The sequence below is a fragment of the Falco biarmicus genome, chromosome 5 (genome assembly GCF_023638135.1).
Source record: "Falco biarmicus isolate bFalBia1 chromosome 5, bFalBia1.pri, whole genome shotgun sequence".
NCBI classification, from domain to species: domain Eukaryota; kingdom Metazoa; phylum Chordata; class Aves; order Falconiformes; family Falconidae; genus Falco; species Falco biarmicus.
The window spans coordinates 26543632-26568987 of NC_079292.1; the positions used below are offsets into that span (position 1 = coordinate 26543632).

The following is a 25356-nucleotide window of genomic DNA, read 5'->3' on the forward strand; positions in this document are numbered from 1 at the left end:
TAAACATGCTTCTCTTGGCTTCTGAAGCACCACTTTGCTGTTCTCCTCTCGGTCCCCAGTTGCCTCTTTGCCAAATGTAACGCATAGTTATAAAATGTTAAAAAAAGCAGCAAACCCACTAGCAACAACCAATCAAACAACCTAACACTGTGTAAGAGGGAGGACAAATAGTGGAGTTAGATGCAGCAGCTTGCTTTAACTGTCTCTTTGCTCTTGGGAAAATGCAATAGTGGCTTCTGAATATTAATTGAATAAGGAGCCGTGCAAATTCCAGCTGTTGCTCATCCAAATGGGTATGGAAGAAGGGTGTTTTCTCAGCCCTCGGTTTAATTTCTGGACTTCCAGAAACACTGCACATATGTAGCCCTGCAAGTTGCACGATTTAATTCGGTAATCCATCTGTGAAACTCCAGCTTCCCTGGCTCCAGTGGCACATCAACATTATGGAAACTGTAACTAGGCTAAGACACATATTTAACAAGGCTCTCCTCCACATGTTCTGGTTACACATGGCAATAAAGAGACCAGGTTGCCAACAGAAGAGCATACAAAGCAAAACCCATCGGAGGGGGGGGCTATGTTTAACCAAGTTGAAAGGCCATCAGGCAAGTTTGCCGGACCAGTGTGTTCTCCTGATTTTCATGGGGTTTACTACAGAGTTACTTCAACACAAGCCATCACTGTAGATGGCAGTCCTGTACCACCAGCACCCTGAAGCAGTGATGTCCAATATAAAGGTTCACTTGGAAGGACAGGGAAGGACACCACAACTGGGAATCACTTGCACCCAGATGTAGTGTCAAACCTGAGGGAGCACAAATTTGGAGTAAGTGCTCACCACCTGTTTTATGGAAAGAAGAAGAAAAAAAACCAAAAGCTAAAGGGTCCTTATAGGTGTCCCATGCCAAGTCCTTATATCACTGACCACTTCTGACCTTAAAGGACATGTGGAAGTACCAATAAGTGCAATCAGGGAGGTCTTTAAAAAGATTTTTTAAATGACTAGGGTCTTTATCCCGACACATTTTCTGGGCACTAGTACAATTTAATTTGATTTTACACTGTACTGTCTGATGAAATGTCCTGTTCTTTAGTTCAGTGAAGTCAAGACACAATAAATGGATTTTTAATGGACGAAAGTTCAATTTTTCTGGCAGCAGAGGCACACAAGGAAAAGAGACACAATGTACAAATGATGCACTCTGTGCTGACTTTTGACCCCAACCATTTCATGACAGGTATAAAAATGAAATACTGGGCGGGAGCCCGGGAAAGAAAGAAAGGAGAGAGAGAAATAGCTTTAAAAGGCAGCAATGCTAATACCCAAACAGCACACAAATAATTTACAAACAGAGGTTGTTTTGGGGTACATCAGCGGCACAGCCAAAACTGAGCTAAAAATGTTCTTATTTTCTTAGTCTTCTTCTTACACACTAGCATTTCTGTTAAACCTAGCATTTCTGTTCAGCGTTTGGCTTTCTGCTGTAGCATGTGTGGCTTAGTAAAGTCAAATCACGTGTTTGGAAGGGGGAGAAATATAGTGATATTCTTAATCTCAGTATTATGTCATGGAATCCTTAGCAGAATGCATGCAAACGATGCTATTCTTCTGTGGGTTTAGGTAACGAATTCACCATTAGAGATGCAGTTCAAAGTGGTGTTTCCTCAGTCCTGTTGGAGAAATGAACTGGGAAACAAAAATAGCTCTGATGGTGCCCACATTTATCAGGACTTGACTGAGCCACATTAATTAAATAATGAATCTTTAACCGAACATATGATGCACTATATCTAAAGCTCTGAAAGACCATTACAAATTATTTGGAAGCTCCAAAAATACTTCCAAAATCAATTAAATGACACTAAAATGGAACACAAATTAAAGCATCCATTCCCATCTATTTACCTCAGCTATTCAACAATCTCCAACTTCAAAATCTCTACTCATCTGCCAGACGCAGACTGTGGCTTTTAACATACAATGTCAACAGATTGCAACTGCTTACTTCTGCTCAGTGGCTCTGGGCTAGAAAATGCTATTTTCAGTGTTTTCCCAGAGAGCAAGAGGAGAGCATCAGAATTTTAAGGCATCCCCACAAACGTTTGTATTCGAAGCAGTGTTGCTAAATCTGCCAGCAGAGGCCTTCACACGGCCTCACTTACTTAGCACGAGGTGATATTTATCTTCCAGCTTCACCTGGGAGGAGATACACTGCCACTCTTGCCTTTGGACAGCACTCGTCATTGTAATTAATGGGTTTCCTCTCACCCATTGCTCTGACCTGCCAGATGCCCCTGACCCCACTGCTCCTTGTCATTGCAGCAGTTGGGGCATTGAGGGTTTGTCCAGCTCGGCAGCTCTTGACGTAGCTGGTGCCGTTTCTGTCCCTCAAAACACAGCTAATTTGTTCTCAGCAGATAAGACACAGGGCATACCCACCCTGGGAAAAGCCAACCCGAGGGGCCAGTGCTGGCCCCCCATGTGCCACACAAGAGGTGGTGGTGTCCTTTCCATGGGCACCAATGGCTTTTAAGGCACCTTTTCATCAAAGCTTCTTGCTGAGGGAGCAAATTGGCTGCTCTGAGAGTGTTGTGGATCTCAGATCTGGAATGAGCTAAGACTTGCTACGGCAAGCATCAACCGCACAAAGACAGTTTGGGGGGCTCTTCTCATTGCCTTATAATCACCTGACTATTCAAGACCTTGCGGCCTCACATGCCCCCAATGAGTACCCCCATGTTCTGGTGAGTCCTGTTTGTGTAGGGGCCCGTTTTCACTACTTGATTGAAACATTTTCAGGTTTTTCAGCACAAGAGTCACATTTAGCCTTGAACCTTCGCTTCCCTACTAACAACTCCTTCAAATACATAACACACTCAATTACAGTAAACCCACAAATATAATGTTCCCTTTCCAGATGTATTCATTTGCATCTTGCGTTAAACTGTTTATAATGGAGCCATATCATTCAAATGTTAACTGAAAATTATTATTCTTAATTATCTCACACCTTTATAATTTTTTCAGGTCACCTCTCTTCTATCATGAAATGTAATCTGGGTACCTTGATTTTATTTATAACCAACAAGATGCAGAAAAGCTATGCATAAGCTCAGTTAATATTTTTATGAGGCTTGGTTCCTTCCCTTAGAGAAATTACTGAAGCTCTTTCAACGTTTACAACTAACTTCTTCACAGAAATGTTAATGTCTTTTCCCCTGCAGTCACAGCCAACAGCAACCTTTAAATTGCTGAGGGAAAGACATTTTGGGGTTTGAGAAACATTGTGCAGAACACACAAATCACTACCATCCTTAGAATATCTTAGTGCATACCAACCACAGGGAGTTCAGTCCTGAATTACTGCAAAAACATTATTCCAGGGGTTCCCTCTGAACCTCTAGTCCAAAAATATGTATTGATCTTGCAATGTGCACCTAAGAGTTCAGAAAACAGGGGTGCTACAAGTGTCTGTAGCATTGGTGATTCTTAGAGATGCTCTAGCACCGCTGCAGCATCTCTGCTTCCAGGCAGAAATAGAGGGCTGCACAAAATGAAATAAAAAGAATCATTAGCCTAAAATATGCAGCAGGTCCCAAGGCTGTTGTAGCCAGTATCATGCAGACCAGTGGTATTTTAACATTAGTAAGAAATCTGAAAAGATGCAATGAATCCACATTTTTCAGAGAATGCTGAGATAATCGGGCGACAAGAGAGCACTCCTGTGAGCCGCTGTATTAATGAGAGGAAACTCCCCCATTTTTGCCTCAGTGCAACAGTACTACAGGCTCTGATCTTGGACAAGCTTATTATCAGGGGCTGAGAGCAGACAGATGAAACCCATGGACATCAGAGGAGACCACAGCTTCTTAGAGGACCACCAGTCTTTGCTGCTCTCATTGATGAGTAGATCAGCCGGGAGAAACACTGAGTAGCTCCCCAAAATCTGTACTTTCTCCAATTTTCGGTTTAGAAAAAGACTGTGGTAGAGTCTTGCTTCATTATTACTTTGCTGCCTCATTTCAGTTGAAAGATGACGGGCATCCACAGCACTTAATTTAGAAAGAGAAAGTGTAATGTTGTGTACTAAATATTTCATCACCTTTAAAAACAAAAAGATGAAAGAAATCCAGCACATCATTACTTTGGACTTAAATGAAAAACAGTTCCTGGAGAGATTTAAACATCTTCTGCGATGACATTATGTTTTGCTTTATTTCTTAAACTTTCCAACTCTGAGAGGAGTGTGGGCACTGCATATTCAGGAAAAAATTTAAAGGAACAATGTAGATACATTCCACAATTGGATTCAGTCCTTTCCTTTTCTTCTAAGTGGGGAAGTGTTGCTCTTAATGTTAGCAAAAAAAGCAATTACTATAGAAATTCTGCCAATGAGTACATTCCCCACTCTAAAAAAAAAAGGATGAACTTAAAGTTTATTTTTCTCCTAATTCAAGGGTGCACACATTCAGATCTTTAACATCTGCATTTCCCAAAAGGGTTAATTTTCTCTGGATCATCAGATTTTAGTTCAAAGCACGGTAGTGTGTATATTCCATGACCCGATTCTCCATGCAGTCAGATGTAGTTCAGACTTATATTCTCTCAATTCTAAATGCGTGTGCTTAAGTAAACAGTATTGACGCAGCTAGCTGCTGGAAACACAACCTCAGATCCCAGCCCCACTAGTCTTCAGAGCAAAGGAGGAACAAGTTAAACTGGCATCCTTGTCATGGACCAGACAGTGATAAAAATTAATCTTAGGATTTCTGTCCAGATTCATTCTAAACCTTGCTAGACATAGCTGTCTGTTGAAATACGTATCCAAGAAAGGAAATTAAATAGAGAGATCTGCTTCCAAGCTGAAGCACAATGCCTATCCTAAATCAAATCCATATCTGAATTTTGCCCAGTTGTCTTACTCCTGGCTCTGACACTTAATCCCCAAAGGTAGCCGAGTTAGTCCCCCGCTTCCCCAGATATTACAACTCAGAATGTAATAGCGGATAGCCTTCCATGCATGAAAAATATTAAATGTTTTATCTCAGGAGATGATGTATAGAGCTTCTTAGAGGCAGTGAAAACTGGCTTTGGAGCTGCTACCAGGAAGATGATGGAAAAGTAGGCATCAATAGGAACCTGGATAAAGTCATACAAACCAAACTCATCAAATCGGGATGCCACGAATCCGACTCCCTCTCTTTCTTCTGAAATGCGGGGCAGGACTGAGTAGTTTGAAGTCAGCACCTAACATCTGACAAGCCTGCATGCAGAACCACACACTTTAAAAAGCCAAGTGTCTACAACTAAGTGCCTTTTGGAATTACAATTGAGCATATATTCTCCCAGCACAACTCCTGCCAACAACTTACTGAGATTGGAAAGTTGCTGGAATAAAATTTATGGAGGAATTGCTTTCTGGAGTCATCTTGAATTAATAAATAATAGGTACCTTTCTGAGATAGCTATTTTAGAGCTGCGTACAGCTGGATGAAAGCTAGCACTACGGTCCAATTTATTTACCATTAGTCTCTCTCCCCAACCCCACCCCCCCCAATTTCAGACTACTGTGAAAGCCTCCTTAATTTGCTTCTGTATTGTGTAAAGCAGATGTCCTGCCTTCACAAACTGATTAGTAAGTGGTTTATATTATTCCAGTGGTTGTCATCATTATTGCAGAAATGTTGAGCAAGGCTGCTAAAGGCTGTTTTTGAAAATATTTAGAAGGATAGACTGTCTGTTCCAGAAGTGATACAGGTGTTGCAAACCCCACTTTTCTGGAAAAAAAAAACAGACTGAAAAACATTACATCAAATAGCACATGGTGTTTCAGGTAGAGGGGTGTTTTCAGGATCACGGTAGATAGAGTATAAAAAGAATACAGGCATTGGACCATGATGCAGAAGACCTGGGTCTTATTCCAGGCACAGGTACAGCACTAGAAATTTGGTCTTCTACAAGTTCTTTTGTTGGGATAAATCTCAGATGTGTTATCCTAGCAGCATCTACAACATTTGAGGCAGTCTTATGCAGGACCCGTTCTTTTTCCATTGGGTGTAGAAGACCCATGATGGACGAACACTTAAAACAGCTACAATTAAGTGGGGTGGATCTTGCCATCAGTTGTACAGGCAGCTTAACATTTAAATTAATTGTTTTTGTTGGAGAGGCTGAATAAACGTCTGCCTCTCTTACATGTTTGTTCACCTAGCAACTGACCTTGATTGAGCTCTCTGAATACTAGTGCAATAGAAATTAATGCTAATTATAGCTTTAAAGGATTAGATATGTTAAATCTGCTTCTAGACGTCCTGGCAGTCTTAAAAGCAGAAAGAAAGGTGGGCATTTAGTCAATTCTGAAGTCATAATTCACCACTGGGTCACCCCATTCCTCACACGATCCAAGCAGTTCTTCCTTTTCCATATCCAGCAACTCTCCAACAAAATTAAGAGTGCGATGGAGGAGACTACAAATACTTATTTGCAGCAAGAAACACGAACCGTTACTGCAATCATTGCAAAAACACAGCTATGCAGTTTCTGCTTCTGCAGGGCATAATATAAAAAGCTCTAATTTGCCCATGTCTGGCCACAAGTTGTGCAAAATTCACAACTGATAAACAAGGGCATTTTATGTTTTTTGGTTAAACTTCACATGAATGGTTCTTAAAGCAGGAGGAACTGACCTCTTCCCTTCTGTCAGCATTAAAAATTCATGACTACGTTGTTAAACAGAGAGCGCCTGTGTCAGCATAGATTCACAGAGTAATTTTGGTTGGAAGGGACATCTTGAGGTCACCTGGTCAAGACCCCCTCAGAGCAGGGCCAACTAGATCAGGTTGCTCAGGGCTGTGCTGATATTTCAGTATGTCCAAGGGCTGTCCCTCTGCATGCCTCTTAGCGTGTTCGACCACCACCATGGCGAATTTTTATTAATTTTTTTTACAGCTTTACGATTTCCCCTTCACCTTCTCTTCTAGGATAACAAAGCAGCTCTTTGAGCCCCACCTTGCACACCATGTATTCTAGATCCCTGATCATCTTGGTTGTCCCTCCACCAAACTCCTCCACCAAACTCCTTCCAGTACAAGCCAATGTCTTGTACTGGAAAGCCCAAAACTGGACACAGCGTCTACATGTCTAGACTCACAGGCACCAAATGGAGAAACAACCACCTCTCAAGGTCTGTTGACCACCCTTTTGCTAGAGCACCCCAGTATGCAGTTGCGCTTCCATGTTCAAGGGTGCAGTGCTGACTCCTATACAACTTGCTGCCCAGCTACAGCCTCCCCCAGGGCCTTTTCTGCAAAGCAAATGATACTCCAGTCCCACAGAAAGACATACACACACAAAAGGCTAGGCTGCTTGCAATCACTGCTAGAATCCAAATAAACTTACAAGCATTGTGGTTAAATGGCTGCAGGATGAGAGCAAGGGCAAAAGACACCAAGCCAACACAAAGTATAGCAACCTGGACTGAAGCTCTAGATCATTACAAAAAATCTGTGTGTGTGTATATATATATATATACACACATACACAGACATATGGACAACTTTTGCACCAAATACCACCCTCACATCCAAAAGACACAATTCAATTACCTTGTCTTCAACTCTAATTGACTCAGAAATACATAAACTTTAATTTTTCAAATTCAGCTGAGGACAATAGCATCAGGACAAATAATTCTTTCTTAAAACAAAGCAAAAGACGCTCTCCATCTCTTTCACAGAAGTGAATCAAAGGCCCAGATTCTGACACACTTTCCATCTTTGCAGATTTTCAAAGTACAGACACAGAGCCACGCTCAGCTTTTACAGTGAGTCACTCATACCCAGCAAATAGTTCACAGATTTTTTATCTTGAAGCCTTTCAGAAGTATCTTTAAAAAAGCCAAGGTATTTGTTAAAACACTTCAACAGAATTTTTATCTTGGGACTCCAAAACAGCATTATAATATAAAATCTCCATTTTTCTGCTGCTACAAATTTCTTTGTTTTAAAGACAAACAAGCTCTCCAGTTACAGACAAACCCAAGAATAACTCTAGCTGCCAAATCAGATTTCTGATCAATAGGAAAATAATCTTCAAAATGTGTCAAAGTAAGCCAAATGAATGGACTCCTGCCTGCAAAGCACTAGAAAACTTCAAAAGCACTGTTGTTTACTTCAGGTTACTAACTTGCTCTAGAAAATTTTCAGCAGGAGTACAAAACTGTCCATCCACTAAAGAATCCAATAAAGTTAAATATATATTTTGAAACATTCCTTTCTCAATTTAAATTTTTGATGGTTTTTTGTGGTTTGGGTTTTTTTTTTTGGGGGGGGGGGGGGCGGGGGGTGGCATAAGGGGGGCAGGGGTACTTTGGTGCACATTACAAAATCACATTTGTAATCCACTTCTGCATTTCACTTCTGTTGTTAGCAGCTAACCTGAGCTAAGTCTCAGGACTGACAAGCGAAAGCTGCTGTTAATACTTTTCTTAATCTAACTTGCTTCAAGATCAGCCTGCCTCCAGATACACATATGTATGCGTGCATATATGCTATAAAATAAACACCAACAGCCACTTCCACAAAGAGCATATGCCATCCTGTCAGCCAAAATTCTGACCCTTTTCATTTAGGGCTAGCAGAAAGCAGCTTTTCTCTAGACATCCTTTCACCTTTAAACGTCATACCTTTAATTAAAAAAAACCTTGAAATGTAAAGACTACTATAAAAAAATTTCCAACATTTTCATTACCCTTTTGTTTCAAAAAGCACAAGTAGCCAGCCTAGATATTTCAGAGCAGCCATTAAAGCAGAATGCCTTTTGAGGCAGAATTCTATGAATGCACTCTGGTTTATAAAAAATGTATTAGATGATAGCTCTGAAAAAGGCTCTGAGGCGTAACATGGTCTATCATGTTGTGCATGCATGACTTAGCTTTTACAAGATCAGAACCAGAAGCAAAGATGAATGCTATTCATTGTAAGCCCAAAGCTTTGGAAGTTCAGTATCGCAGTGCTTGGGGGTCATACTAGAGCTATTAAAACGGGGAAAAAAAGCACATTCTTTAAAGAATCGTCCGTTTTTTAAATGTTCAGCACAGGTGCCCACCCTTGGTTCTCAACGGCATGTAGCTGGGGCTGCCACAGAATGGGCAGAAGACAACTGCCCACCTCTCGCGGCTCACCCAGCCCTGTTCAGCACCGACAGAATGTGTTTCAAGGAGGCCAGCGGCGTTCTCGTTAGTGGGTTTTAAAAAGTCAAATATCACTTGATGGAAAAAAAGCAATGACTTCACACCGGGTGTAAAGAGGAACAATTCTGGCAAGGACTCATCCACTTACTGTCAAAGAAAATTACATACAATTTACTATTTTGACATTCTGGAGTGCGTTCAACGCATTATTAGGATTTGGAGGTCTTAAAGAGAAGCAATTCAAATGAACGTTAAAATAAATGGATTTTGTTTGATGAAATAATGATAAATAATAACACAGATGACTTTGGTTGTTTGCAAAATAGCTTATTCATAGGCAGTTGCCCACATTATTTTGAAAATATCCCAAGGCTCAGGACAAACCTTTTTTTGACTGCTGGATGCTTTACGGAGCTAACAAAGAGTTGTTATTCTTATTATTCAAACTATCACATATATTATGTGCAAACATGCCTGAGCAACATTGCACTGAATCCTGAGAAAACGCGCATTTCAAAAATTATCTTTGCATTTTGCTGCTGACTCCAAGTAACAGAAGACTGCAGTTGATGAAGGTCCCAGCATGGCAGTACCCCCACAAATGTATCCTCCACAAGTACCTCCTCTGTGTTTTCCCTTCTATGCCAATTCCTCTTCTTTGCCGCCAACCTGAAGCGTCAGCTGTGACTTTCTTAGTAGCTCCGAGTAATGGGATCAGCTAATGTTTGGCACATGGAGAAATTCTGTATCATTCTCCTCTCTAAAAATACTGCTGGCTGCCGCTAGAGCCACTCAGCAGTGATGAATAGCTAAAGGGACAAGCAGGTCTCTAAATTTACTTCATATCTGACAGCCCTTCAGCAGATATGGGTAATGGATCCTACTTACTCCAGACTACTGTATACTGCAAGGCACTTTCCCACCGTGTGAATACATACACTCGGTACGGGCTTCTTAATGATTGCGATTTTTTTCCTCCCCATTAAGTCAAGCTGATTACACATTAAAAAGCTGTTAGTAAATTTCAAAACATGTTACTAATTCAAGCAAAAAAGGCATGTTTGGTCTTCAAATGCACCTCCAAGCCTCTATCAGAGAAGGTCTCAATTGACTTCTAGGGATTTGCCTCGAGTGTTGAAAGTGTGTATTAAATGCACACAGCTAATTATCTTCAATGACTTTAGCTGATTCGCTCACTTAATACATGGGTATGTCTTTTCTGGGTATACAGCATTACAGAATTTTATTTCCTGAAGGTCATTTGATGACTTTATGTGACTCTTTTTTTTTTTTTTTTTAAGCGCATGTGCATTTTTAATAAGGTCCCATTTCTGAATCGAGGAAAAGAGCATTCAATGAGACAAAGGGTATTTACTGCATATCTAGGGATCTCCAGATTGGCAATTATATCATAATTGTTTTTAAATTCTAAAAAAGGGGGTGGAGTGGGGAGGTAAGAGATAATTAAGTCACATGAACAGGACCCAAATTGCATTTGCTCTCGGTTTTGTTGTGCACAATATCAGTTTAATTGAATCATCCGTAATTCTTCTCATATTTTTTTTTCAGCCTGCAGGAACACACACAAGACATTATGAATGAGAGGCTGGCTGGCAAATTTCTTGAGAACAGAGATTCCAAGTATCCATAGGATTTGCCAGAAAACAGCAGCTGAGATTATATATATCTGTGTGTGTGTGAGCGCACAACTGTGCCAGGGAGGGTGGAGAAGAGGGATGGCCTCTGGCAAATTGATGTCTGTCAGCTAGTGAACCTTGATTTCACTATTAATGTCATGGTTCACCGCACAGAAGCTTTCAGCATGCATCAGCTGTGCTACACATATGCAGGGGTCCGTGAGCATGCACACCAGACCACAGCCCCCCCTGTACTTACATATATATACACATATACACACTGGCTGAACTCATTCAAACCGGTCTGTCATACTCAATGAATCGCCAAAACAATGGAATGGGCAGAATCGCTCCTAACTCAATTAGCAAAGCATTTTTTCATAATAATTGATTTGAGTAACGTTTGTTTCTGTGTTTTCCAAAGAGAAAATCTTCATGATTCAACTGGCTTTGGCTAACGGGAAAGACCCTCATTGATCTGAAATCAAATCATGCTGCTTGCAGTTGACACTGGAATTACAGCAGAAAATGAGGAAAATAACAGCAGCACCTCCTCCGTAACCCTCCTAGTGCAAAAGGAAGGATTCCAGCATATTTGGGGCATCCCAAACTGAAACAGCATCCCTAAAACACTACAGTACTAACTCTTAAAGATACTTGCCCTGTCTTTTCTTTTATGTTCCTCCAGTGGGTTTGCATGGCAAGGTTTTGTAGCCAGCAGGCGACACGGGTGCTTCTGTATGAAGATGCCAGAAGCTTCCCCCATGTTCAACAGAACCAGGGCCAGCCACCTGCAAGGTGGGTCTGTCACTCGCCATGGGCAAGCCCATCAGTGACGGTGGTAGCGGCTCTGGGGTAGCGCACTAAGAAGGTTAAAACAAAAACTGCATCAGTGGGAGAGAGGAGGGAGGCTGTGTGAGAGCAGCAGCCCTACAGCCCCCCAGGTCAGGGCAGGAGGGGCAGGGGGGTCTCCAGGTGCCAGAGCAGATTCCCTGGCAGCCCATGGTGAAGCCCCCGGCCAGGCAGGCTGTGCCCCCAGCCCAGGGAGCCCACAGGGGAGCAGATCCCCACCCACAGCCCATGGCTGTGACCCACGGGCAGCCCACGTTGGAGCAGCCCCTGGCAGGGCTTGTGGCCCCGTGGAAAGGAGCCTGTGCTGGGGCCAGGCTGGGGCAGGGTCTGGGCCTGAGGGCTGTGCCCTTCGGGGGGACCCATGATGGAGCAGTTTGTGAAGAGCTGCTACCCATGGGAAGGACTCACACTGGAGAAGTTCATGGAGAACTGTCTCTCATGGGGGGGATTCCAGGATGGAGTAGAGGAAGAGTGTGAGGAGGAAGATGAGGCAGAAACAACGTGTGATGAACTGACCGCAACCCCCATTCCCCGTCCTCTGCGCTGCTCAGGGGGAAAAGGTAATCAAGAATTAAGTTAAGCCCAGGAAGAAGGGAGGGGTGGGGGGAGGTGTTTTCCTGATTTGAATGGTAACAAATTAAACTATTTTTCCCAAGCCTGAGTTTGTTTTGCCCGTGACAGTAATCGCTGAGCGATGTCCCTGCCCTTATCCTGACACGCGAGCCTTTCGCTATATCTCCTCTCCCCTGTTCAGTTGGGGAAGGCAGTAACAGAGCAGGTTTGGTGGGCATCTGGCATCCAGCCAGGGTCAAACCACCACAGTTACTATTCTTCCTTTGGCACTTACATCCATGAAAAATTTCCACACATCCATACTAAATGTATTTCGTTAGATCAGCATTTGGGTGACTCGTAAGCTCGATTGATTTATCTTAACACAGAGGGCAAAGGCAGGGACAGGGAGAACAAAGAACTGCCCACTATAGGAGAAGATCAGGTTCAAGACCATCTAAAGAACCTGAAGGTGCCCATGTCCATGTGACCTGATGAGATACCTCTGCAGATCCTGAGGGAACTGGTGGATGAAGTGGCTAAGCCACCATGCATCATACCTGAGAGGTTGTGGCAGCCTGGTGACATTCCCACAGACTAGAAAAGGGGAAACATAACCCCATTTTTAGCAAAAGAAAAAAGGAAGACCCGAGGAACTACAGGCTGGTCAGTCTCACCTCTGTGCCCAGCAAGATCACGGAGCAGATACTCCTGGAAACTATGCTGAGGCACACAGAAAACAGAGGTGATTGGTGACAGCCAAAGTGGCTTCACTGAGGGCAAATCGTGCCTGACCAATGTGGTGGCCTTCAACAACGAAGTTACAGCATAGGTGGATGTGGGAAGAGCAACTGATGTCATCTACCTGGATTTGTGCAAAGCATTTGACACTATCCTGCATGACCTCCTTGTCTCTGAGCTGGAGAGACATGGATTTGATGAAGGGACCACTCAGTGAATACAGATTTGGCTGGATGGTCGCACTCAGAGAGTGGCAGTCAATGGCTCAATGTCCAAGTGGATGTGGTGCAGTCAACACACTGGAGGGAAGGGATGCCATCGAGAGGGACACTTACAGGCCTGAGAGTAGGCCCATGTGCAAACCTCATGAAGTTCAGCAAGGACAGGTGCAAGGTCCTGCACCCAGATCAGAGGAACCCCAGTATCAATACAGGCTGGGCAGAGAATGGATTGAGAGCAGCCCTGAGAAGGACTCGGGGGTGTAGGATGACAAGAAGCTCAACGTGACCTGGCAATGCACATTTGCAGCCCAGAAAGCCAACCGTATCCTGGGCTGCATCAAAAGAAGCATGACCAGCAGATCAAGGGAGGCGATTCTCCCGCTCTACTCTGCTCTCCTGAGACCCCACCTACAGTACAGCATCCAGCTCGGAGGCCCCCAACATGAGAAGGACAGGCCCTGTTGGAGCGAGTCCAGAGGAGGCCACGAAGATGCTCAGAGGGCTGGAGCACCTCTCCTAGGAAGAGAGGCTGAGGCGGTTGGGGTTGTTCAGCCTGGAGAAAAGAAGGCTCCAAGGAGACCTTACAGCACGTTCTAGTACCCAAAGGGGACCTACAAGTAAGCTGGAGAGGGGCTTTTTACCAGGGATTGTAGTGATAGGGCGAAGGGGAACGGTTTTAACCTGAAAGAGGGGAGATTTAGATTAAATATAAGTTAGAAATTCTTTACTATGAGGGTGATGAGGCGCTGGCACAGGCTGCCCAGAGCAGCTGTGGGTGCCCCATCCCTGGCAGTGCTCAAGGCCAGGTTGGACGGGGCTCGGAGCGACCTGGGCCGGTGTAAGGTGTCCCTGCCCATGGTGGAGGAGTTGGAACTAGGTGAACTTTAATGTCCCTTCCAACCCAAACCATTCTGTAATGCTGTGATTCTATGACACCCTTAGAGACAGTCAAGCATAATTCTCCTTTTACAGACTGAGTGACCTGACCAAGTAAATAATGAACGTCTGTGGCAGAGGAGGGAAATTAATCTGGGTCTGCTGAGTCTCTTAATAGACTTGTAACCACCGAACACTCTGTCCCTGTATCTTTTCATTACAACTCATCTAAAGTGCGTGTATTTGGCTTTGGATTGTGGCATTCTCTGTTCCCCAGACAGTAAGCCGGAACCCAGTGAAATCTTTGAAATAAAAAGCCCATTTCCTTCCTTTCCCTTGAAGAACACTAAAGATTCAGAGAATGCTTTTGCTCCCCTACCTAAAACACTTCTATGAAAATTTTGCCAAGTTACCGGATAGTTTTGTTTTCTTTTCTATTTAGTGATAAAAACATGGGCAATTTTTGCTCTCCTTTACACCGCAATGAATTTATAATAACCCCACAGGTTTCAAGATTTGACCAGATTGAGCAATACACAAAGGACAAGAGGTAATCACTACCAGCTCTGCCAGCCTCACACTGCCACAGGTAGATTAACATTGCTTCTGGCAATCCTAGAAAACTGTGCAGAGCCAAAGTCCAACCATAAGTAGCTTCTGGGACAAAGGCTGATTGTAAGTGACACCTTTAATGATGTGGCTATTTCTATGTTTCAAACCCAGGATAAATGATAGATTCCTTGCCAGTTGCTTATACTTAGCATTGCTTTGTGTATTGGGAGCGAGGAAGAGAAGGTCTAAGCATATCTTCACCTATAGCCTCTATTATCAGCTGCTGAGCAATGACTATCTGCTGAGCGGACTGATGGTGGATGGGATGGCGTGCAAAGCCTGACACACGCACTGACATGCATACCAACAAGCTGCATCTGGAAAACAAGAGATCCTAGAATAGGTTTTCTGTGGTGATAGGCACACCGAGCCCAAGCTAGATCCAACATGCTCGTCTCCCAATTAGCCATCTGAGAGATGCTGTCAGGTTATCAGAAATGTTCACCGCAAACAATCCCAACAAGATCAATTGAGCCTGCTGGATGCTGCATGACCTGCAATAACAAGTTGCCTGTTTAGGTGCCTAAATCCAAACCATCAAATAACAGGCTCTTTTGAAGTCAAGCCCTTTCAGTCTCATTCCCTAAACCCTGAAGAAATGATTCGACTTATCTTTAGTGCTAACAAGAGAAGTTAAGATCTGAACACCTTGAGGGTTGATTTGCACAGATACTCAAACCTATCAAACTCCAATGTAAAACTCTCGTTCTTCTCTTAAATTGATGTGCAGAAAATATTCCTCAGCTTTCAACACTAGTAAATACCCATTTGTTTCATTAGATAGGTCACAGGCTAGCAAAACCTCAAAAGACAGTACTATAAACACTCTTGAACTGAACTCATTGGATGGACAAAACTGGTCTTTGCAAGGAAAAAACACCGGAATGAGTGGTAGATAGAGAACAGCTGCAAAATGGGGCATTAAGTCAGCTCCATTGCAGTCAAAATGAACAAAGGCTTTTTGCTACACTCTAATACACACACATAATATGACTAGCTTTATTAGAGTCTTTTGAAATCACGACCCTTCTAATACAAGGCAATGTTGCTCGGTAAGCAACACAGACAAGAGCCCCAAAATCAAACAAGTATGCTTCTATATTCTTCAACAGCAGCAAATAATTTGCCATTTTTACTTAGCTTAATGAATTTTACAGTGCCCAGGAGAACAGAAATGATGGGTTCTGAACTCAAGGATACATGCACAGATCCCACTTAGAAGGGGAAACATGGAATACTGTGTATCTCTATCTTTATGTACATGCATAAATATATACACACACACAAACATATATATTACATATGTGTGTATACATATATATTAACATCAGGACACAGGTTCTAAATTATGGCAATACAATCACCCTCTAAAATTACAGTCATCAAAATGTATCAGAGGGATATAAAAGAAAATAATACAATAAAGGAAAGGAAATAAAAAGTCATTACACCTGGTTACAGTGCTAGCTCGACTTAACTCATATACTGCAAACAACCCTTAATCCTGCCGAACACTGAAAAGCATTGTTCTTCTTACTGCAATACTTAATGAAAAAATTAAGTTTTAGTGGAGCCGGTAAGATCATGGTGATAAGGTGAACAGTCACAGTGGGCAGGATACTTAGAATTTCAAACTAAAGTGAAATGGGAAAAGAAGTCAGCCTGTAACAAGGTATGTTAATATTTGCTTTTGCTTTTTTCCTGCAGGCTGATGAAGATGCTGATACAGATCATTAATGCTCTTAAATTGTCATCACTTTAATGTCAGTAGTAGCATATAAACTTGTTTGATCATATCATCGTAAAATGCTACTAAGCGTGCGGTACCTTTTTTCTTTTTGGATGCTAGGTTTCAGTCACCCTTGACCACCTTTGTTCTTTTTGTAAATCATGACAAAGATGGATTGAAGGAGAATGAAAACAAGTCCACAGACACACCTGCTGCATCAGACCCCTGAACAGTGTCAAAGAGAACATTTGCAAAGGACCCTTAACTGCAAAAAATAATGAATACACCGAAGCTCCATAAATACGCCCTTGTTCCTCTTTTCTGTCTCTGAAAACAAAAAGCGTCTCCTGAAAAAACTTTTCCTTCTGTGGTGATGGGGTTCCCAATGTTTTATAAGCTTTGCAGACTGCTGCAAACCCTCCAAATCTCACCAAAGAAGAAAGAAAAAGGAGTCAATTCAAAGGATGATCACTGGCGACAGAGTACCCGGGTACAGGAGCCCCTGCTACATTCAGGGAGCTAAGGAGGCCAATTCCTGGCACGTGACAGTGGTTAATGTCTGCACCAGGCTACATCTCTGCTCTCAGACTGCTCCTGCGCTCCTGCAAACAGGGAGAAAGAGCTCTCTGGGTCAAAAATAGCACATTCAGGAGAGATGCTTCTAGCCATGGTGGCAAGAGCATGATAGTCACAGCAAGGGACAAGAGAGGCAGCAGAGGACCATGGGGAAGAGCAAGCTGCAGACATGATGGAAGGACAGACATGCTGAGAACCAAAGGGATTCTGCAAATTTTCCGGCAACCCAGAAAGCTACTCTGTGGACTGAAAGAACTCAGCCTGAAAGATTCATGGGGAAAAGTGAAGCTTAGTTTTATGTCCCCTTTCGGTTTCCAGTCCACCTTGTTTGCTTATGCCATTAAAAAAACAATTAAATCAAAATGTCATTTCATATATACTCTAATAAAACATGTTTTCTGAATATAAAATTCAAAATTTTGGGAACACTTGTTTTAAACGGACAACCAGCAGATCCTGACCAACTTGGGCTCACATCAGAGAGGCATTAGCTCAGTGCTGAACTCACTATGTGTCTGTCGCTATGTGCCATCAGTAGGTGTATTTCACAGGTGTTTGGTTTTGCTCACCCACAACTAAGCAATTACATAATTTAAAATCAAACCTGATTGACTGAAACAAAAGTTTGAAAAGGTTTCCTTTTCCAAGCTTACTGCAGAAAAATACCTTGTTTTTGAGGAGGCAACTGGTAATATGCATAAATGATTTCCCTGTTTCAGGAAAAAGGGGAAACCTTAAAGTGCTAAGAATTGCTTTTGATGGGCCAGAAGACATGTCTTATAACTGCATACTCATCTGTAACTGTAACTGTAAAAGCCTTAATGAGTAAAGCATCATAATTTCCAATTTTAACCTTCTTATCCTCACCCCTGAGTTGAGCATGCAAAAAAGAACATCTGTATCTGGCTTCACCCAATGCCTAGGAAAGCTGCTTCTCTACAGTATGCTGTATTCATGACCGTATTCATTCACCATTTTTTAGGTGGTCACACTACCCTCAGCAACCCAAGGAAAAGCCATATTAAGACAAGCACCACCACAATCCAACCACAGAAGCCCAGTAATACTGAACATCTGTAGCTCAACTGTGGTTCCTCGCTCCCCCTAAATAAAATACACGCAAATAAAAGAAATATGATTGCTATGCTTTTAGCACCAGCATCTCCAGAATTGCCAAATACGGTATAACCCTAGAATTTTAAAGGAGGTGAAAAGTATTGGTGTAACTTCAAATATCCCATCAGAGCAACATGTAGCCATAACTCAAAACCCAGGTAGCCTTTGCGTGCAGCTCAGTGGGTAAACACCCCCACCATAAAATTCACCACCAGTGACAGTACTATCTGGTATTCAACACAAAACTTTATGGGGTGCAGGAAACAAAATGTTAAGCAAAGACAGGTACAAACAATATCAAAATTCTATTTTCAGATTACAGGTTCTTTCTAACTGGCTGCAGAGGAACAAGTGAAACTGGCTGGCTGGAGGTTCACAGTGGTTTAGCCACTGCTTCACTACTAGTGTGGGATGCAGCAGAGTTGGATTAAGTGATTTTCCAGTATTTACTTCTGCTACTGAATTTTGCATGCAAATACTTTAACTGTTACATTCTTAAATTACTGTTATAACCACTCATTCTTCTTTAAACCTGATGCAATTTCCCAGTCTGCTCCTGACATCGCTCCCATGTCTCCAGCCTCTAAGTTCATTACTCATTCTTGTGAGGTTTCTACTGCTGGCTAAGATTATCCCGGAGAGTTATTTGGCTATAAGAAAGCAAATGAACTTGAATGGGAGGTCAAAGGCTAAGATTAACATAAGCTGTCTTGGGTAAAGGACAAAACTCAACTTCATCTAACTATTTCACCAGAAATAAGTAGTTGCTGCATAGATCAAGCCACTTCATCCACCCAGGTCTGCCTTAGAACAAGGCACATCAGGCCCTCACAGCAGTCAGGGAATCCCTTGCTTGGGCTCCACTTTCTTTCCTTTTCTCTACTTCCCTTCAAGTTCAAGGTTTGCCAGGCTACAACAGAAAACACACTGGGTCTGCCAGCTACGGTAACCATAGAGGATCCTGGAGGTATGACCAAAGGTGAGAAAAATTAACCAGAAATTACAGCTCTGTGGATGACGCTCTGAGAAAGGCAGAAAAAATAGTTCAATTCTGACTGAGCTACTCTTCACTGGATAAATCCTTCTGTCTCTTTGAAGCAGCCGATGACTAAATCCTAACACAAAAAAGCTCCCGATAGCAGTGGAGCAAGAGCTTGACCCTTGGTCTGGCCAAGGTGGCTGAAGCACAGCTAAAAGCCACCACGCCTGGCACCCAAGGACACAATTCTCTCAGCCTTTCTGACTTGAGCTCAAACTGTTAATTTCGAAAGAGCAGAACCAAAGATCTTGTTCACGCATGATTTTCAGCTGGAGCCAGCAGAAAAAGGTAAAGGAACATAAAACATTAAAAATTTTTGGCACATGCCTCTCGCTAAACATCTTTTGCTGGAATACCACAATTATTTCCAAAAGCTCAAGACTTAACTCTTCCAGCTCCACCAAACTGACACAAGAAACAACAGCCTTCCTCCTAAAGGTTTATTCTTTAACCAGTTCAGCCGCCACCTTCTGCACACTCAGGTCCCGTGTTCCCAGCACTGAAAGTCCAGGAGTGACTGTGCTATATAATTGTTGTTTCCAGTACACCGTTCCTCAGCAGAGGAATGGGAAATCGTCAGGTTTAAAGAGTCTGTGCGGATTATAGCCTGTTATCTGCTCTCTGACCGATTGGCAGAAGATTATAATGGCTTGTAGCAATATAAAAGATCAAATCAAATAAATGAGGGCGGAAGCTAGAATTAACTCCTTATACACCTTCAGCTTTTAGACATCATTCATAAAACACTGAACACAACATTATCTGAACATAAATATAGCCTCAGTATACTTTGTTGGCAGTGACAGGCAAGATCAATATTGGAGACCAAATGCCAACAGTAAAAGGGTATGTCAGTCAGTATTTCACTGACTAACTGCCCTTATCTGAAGCTCTCATGCTTCACTGGGTGAAAATACAGCCATTGATCTTAGTGTCACAACTCAAATTCTTCATATATCAACCAGGCTTTTTTCCCCCCTTTTCAGCTGAATTTCTGGGCCACTACTTATTTTTATGATCAATATTTCTATCACTCTCACATGAACTACACTTTTATTATATTAACCTTTAAGTACAATTTTTAACATATCTGTTTGGTGTAATGTCACATGTTTTAACTCAACATCTCTTTTACAAGTGTCAGAGCTACAGCTAAAGTTCAGGTTTCTTAGAGCATCCACAGCAAAACTACTCTGATTAGTAGATAAATCTACCCAATGCAGCGCTCTCGAGGAGTTCTCCGAGGCTGTGGAGCTGTGTTTTCAAGAATCCAGCTTCCCTTTCCAGGAATTCACAACACAGCCGTCAAAATTTTTCTCAGAAGAAAAGATTTTATTACCAATTGATCGGATTGCTTTACCTTCAAGCACGTAAGTGTTGGAAATCGGGATTACAAAAATCCACCCATGTAAACAGTCCTATGTTTGTAATTGAAAAAGACTGACTGTTCTGCCAAACAATCCCGAGTATTCGGAGAGGGTTTAATGTATATCACATATATGGATGAGGTCCCTGGCTTTGTGGTCTTGACTAGGGGGACTAGAGCTCTCTGAATTTCACTTTTCCTGTTTGCAAATCAGAGATATGAGGGGCAACCTACTTTCATTAGGTCCTTTGGATGTACAAATGAATGGAACCACATTCCAGAGCAGTAAATGTAATTCTCTGATCTACATTAAGCGCTCTGTGAGACTACTCATTAATAAACTAACTGAAGTTAAATGTTCCAAGATCTTTAAATAAAAAAGCATTAGATGGACAATAAAAAAATATATAGACATTGTAAAACACATTACTATCATCGGGAGTAAGTTTTAAACTAAGAATTGGAGGGAAATTATTGAAAAACACAATAAAATGCTCTCCTCTGTTAGCATAATGTAAAGCTGTCTCACTGAGCTCATTTACTTGGCTTAGTGAAAAATACAGAAAACTGTTACTCATGTTATTAATGTCCATCTTGGACTTAATAAAAACAAGGTAATTCCATGACGATTTGATTAGCAGAGATAGAATCTTTTAGCTATGTGGGGTTTACTGATCCAGAGCCCTTTTCAATCTCCCTTTAAGAACTACCAGAAACTAAAATCAGTGACAGACACTAAGTAATGGAGTGAAAGACTATTTTGTAATTTTTTTATTTATTTATTATTTAACATTTCAATGTATTATGTTAGGACTACAACTTTAATAGAGAAGTTGATGTCTCCCAAAGGAAATTGTTCTTCCCCAAAATGTTTCATCAATTACTGCGTTGCTCCGTCATTATCCAAATTGTCAAAGCAATTTCATTATAAATCCCACATAAAGTAGCACTAAGGGGTAATGGTAAAATGGCTTTGGTCCCTGTAGGACTATCTCAAGAAAAATAATTTCAGGCAGAGGAAACAATGCTTTGTTCTTGTGATGTGGGAGAGGAGTTTGTCTTTCTTGGTTATGGCTCCATGACAGAAAAAAAGCACACAAATGGGGGCTGCTTAACACGGGGAAAACAGCATGCTATACACAAGGTAGTTCGTTTAGGCATCCCACAACAAGAGTTTAATGATAACGGGATCGACTGGAGCTGGGTATGTAATGGGCTTAATTTCTCAGATACAGAGAGCTCTTCAAGGGAAGAATGCAGTGGGAGGGTGGGAGAGTAAAAGACTGTGTGCCCACGCGCCTGCATGCACAGACGGGTAGGACGGAGGCGCCTGTTTGTACCTAAATAACCTCTCAGTTACCATCAAAATTTCTCTGGCAGTCAAAAACTGTGTATTTAGCATTAGCATATAGACTTCAGATGGGAAGATGTTGGGGCTGCTTTCTCCAAGGGAAGATTAAAAGATATCAGGTTAGGGGATTTCCTTCAAAGGAGGGAGAAGTAATGGAAATACTTATTTTTTAATTAATTCTGTAAAAATAAAATACTAATTCCACGGCATCCTTACACATATGTCAAAAGGACAAAACACACAGACCTTATATATGCTTGGAAACTTCTTCTGGTGGGAGGAGGGGCAGAAAAAGGGGCAAAGTAAAATAAGTAATATAAATAAATAAAAGGCGAAGAAGAACAAGAAGAACTCTGCAGACCATGAAATACCTATTCATAACTATACTATGCGCCAGATAATATAGACCCTACACAGCAAACAGTTCAGAAGAAACTTAAAACACTTAAAATATACAAAGCTTTAAACCTAACATCAGAGAGAGAGCACTGTATTCTAGACGTAAAGTGTATCATCATCAGTGGCCACATCAGCAGATCAGGTCACCTCATTAGCAAGTATTACATAAATAGTAAAAAGCAAATGTGTAAATGGGTTAGCTATAAAAATGAGTCTGCTTTTTTCCTTCCCCTTCTGTATAAAAAATACCTATATATGGAGAGTAGGAAGAAACATCTCATTTGAGAAGGAAGCTCTTAAATTTTCTTTTCCATTCTGTTGCCCATCTTTGGACGCCAGTAGAGGAAACATCCATGTCTTGACCACACTGCCCCCAGCCCCTTGTTTCTGCCAAAGGCAGTGCCACCCCAGCCAACAGAGGGATACAAAAGCTCCCACGCTGTGAAGGGCAGTGTGGCCGCACCTTCAAGACGACTGATAGACACTTTTCTGTTTTACACCCAAGGAAGATGGACATTTCATTTTGGCACAGATACAGGTGTAAAAAAAAAAAAAAAAAAAAACAAAAAAACCAAAAAACCACAACCAAACAAACCCAAACAATAACAACAAAACCACCAAAAAAAACAACCATCCTTCTTTACTCTAGTTGTGCTGTACAAGTTCCATCTGCCACTGTGCACAGAGAATAACCTTCACACAGCCTCCCTTTGCTTTCAAGTTACTCTTCCTGTTTACAGAGGGAAGAGGTAAGAAACTAAACCCCAGATACCAATCTTTTTTCAGCACTAGGATGTCAGAACCACCTTCAACATTTTGCAAATCAGCTTCAGTTCAGCTCTTGTTTTTTTGAGTCATCAGGACTTTCCCTTACGGTGTTTATGGCTCTGCCATAAAGAGGAATAAAATAAGAGGTACATTATAGCTATAAGCTTCATAAATGGGGAGCAGACTGCTTGTTGGTGATAGAGGTTTACCATGGACCTGGACACTATCAATTGGTGCACTCCAAACCACCATGTGGTTATGGATGAATTGCCAAACCTCTCCAAAAGGTGCTCTGACCATTGCTCGGCCACTGATGATCTCTATCATCTACAGCTGCCAGAGAGCACTCCGATGAATACAGTTTAAATACAAGTTCTATTGAGGGAGAGAGGGGAAAATATAATTTATATCTAACCAGTTGACACTGTTCATCAAGATACTTCACCTGACCCCTAAAAGTACAATTTTAAATTAAAAAGGTAACACATGCAGCAATTAGATACCAGGTAGCATGTGGCAGGTAACTAACCAAGAGTGGATCGTAGGGAAGCAGGGGGAGACAGGAAAGACAGATTACAAAATATCAATAAAACTAATGTGACTGTCATTACTTATGGGATTAACTCTCTCAGCCCAGCAGCAGCAGCAAAAGAGAAAGTTGATACCTTACTTACTGCCAACTTCCCATCTGTATTTGTCATATGACATGGTCATTTTGCCAATCTTCCCCCCCCCCCCCCCCGGAAAAAATATTTTTGAGTAACTAAGAAACAATACTTCAAAAGGAAAAAATCAGTTTTGACATTGGTGAGAACAGGCCTCTGTCACAGGTGATAAGAAAAAGGGCCTTAAAAATCTAGATCATTGTATCACATGACACAAAGCACTTTTATACAGACATGACCAATTTGAGTTGATTGCACAGTTAATGTGATGGCATATGTTATCATTTTTTCAGAAGAGCAGAAAAGATACTTACTTTTCAGCATGTGCAATATGCTATCACCAAGCAGGCTGGAAGGAACTGCATTCAATTCCTATGATCACATTTTCATGAGTCTGCATTTCATGCACCCCAAGCAAAGGGCAAGCACATTACATTTGAGGGATTTCACTTCTCTGGTTACAGGTTTTCAAGTCTGTTGAAAAACCCATAATGCTGGTGCTAACTTCGGTAAAGGGAGGGGACTAAATTTATTGAATTTCCTTTTTGAAATAAACAAGTTTAAAACCTACTCTCATGCTTATATCTAAGAATCCTGGAATACTGGAATGTGGAGAATATACTCTGTAAATCTATTTCTAAATGCAAAGCCTGGAGAGGAAAACAGAAATCCCTTTAATTAGTTCTTAACTTGCTTTTTGAGTAACACATACACAGGGGTTTCAATTGTATTTTCTCTTATTGTTAGTACTTGTGAAGACTTGTGGTTCATTGACTGAGCTTCATTACCCCTGGAGATTGTTTGTTCATCTGTTTGTCAGAATTTAATTACCGAAGCACAACCACTGATACAAGGACATTCACGCAAGAGCCTAATATTTTTCTCTTCTCTATCTACTGTAGGTAGCTTTATTTCCTCTCTAGAAAATTGCTCTTAATCAGCTTGTCACTGTGCAGAAAAAAAAATTTCATAAGGAGGGGTCTATCAGAGAGATGAGTACTGTTCCTACTTTCTCAACTAAATGGATGAAGCACATGGCAACTCCTGACCTTCTTATTCAGCAGCAGAAGAAAGGCAATGGCTCCCACTGATTACACCTTGTTTTCCAGCTGCATCACTGAAGCAGAAAACCCTTGAAAAAGGTAAAACAGCGATATAGGTGTCAGAAAGGAATCGCAAGACGACTTCTTGGAGGCAGCAACAGCACGCTGGATTGCCTGCTTGCTCTTTATCACTAAACTCTGCCCACAGTCCCCAAAGACTCCTCACAGCTCTAGGCCACGGGACATTTTCCGTGCAATTCTTGCATATCCCTACACCTGCAAAGATGATTCTCGACTACGCCTCTGAATGATACACTTGGATCTTTATTCAAGTGTATTCAAATAACCACAAAATCAAAGGCTCATGGCTTCACCATTTTCCACCGAGGGAGAAAACTACAGCCTCACATTTCACCTAGCTGTCATACAGCTTGAGTTATTACCTGTAAATACACATCACAAAAATGAGGGCAAAAGACACAAGATCCTACACATCATGTTTCAACTAATGGAATGTCTTTAAGGCCTGGATTTCCAGAGCTTAAACAAAGCATAAATTTTCCAGAATTCAAGAAAGAAAAACTATTTTCAAACAAGCCTTTCTTCATAAGCAATATAAAAT

The 25356-nt window shown here is 41.7% G+C and overlaps 1 protein-coding gene across 10 annotated transcripts in view; it reads right to left on the reverse strand.

The window, feature by feature from the left end:
* The window catches only part of CELF2 (CUGBP Elav-like family member 2), a 376801-nt gene that overhangs the window by 155228 nt on the left and 196217 nt on the right, over window positions 1–25356 (reverse strand). The window contains exon 1 of one of the 10 annotated variants that reach the window (XM_056338922.1): window positions 24006–24024. The exons of the other annotated variants lie outside the window; for them this stretch is intronic. The gene's annotated coding sequence lies outside the window, so the exon portion shown is untranslated. Of the gene's footprint in view, window positions 1–24005; window positions 24025–25356 lie in introns of those variants that run through there. 10 annotated transcript variants of the gene reach the window in all.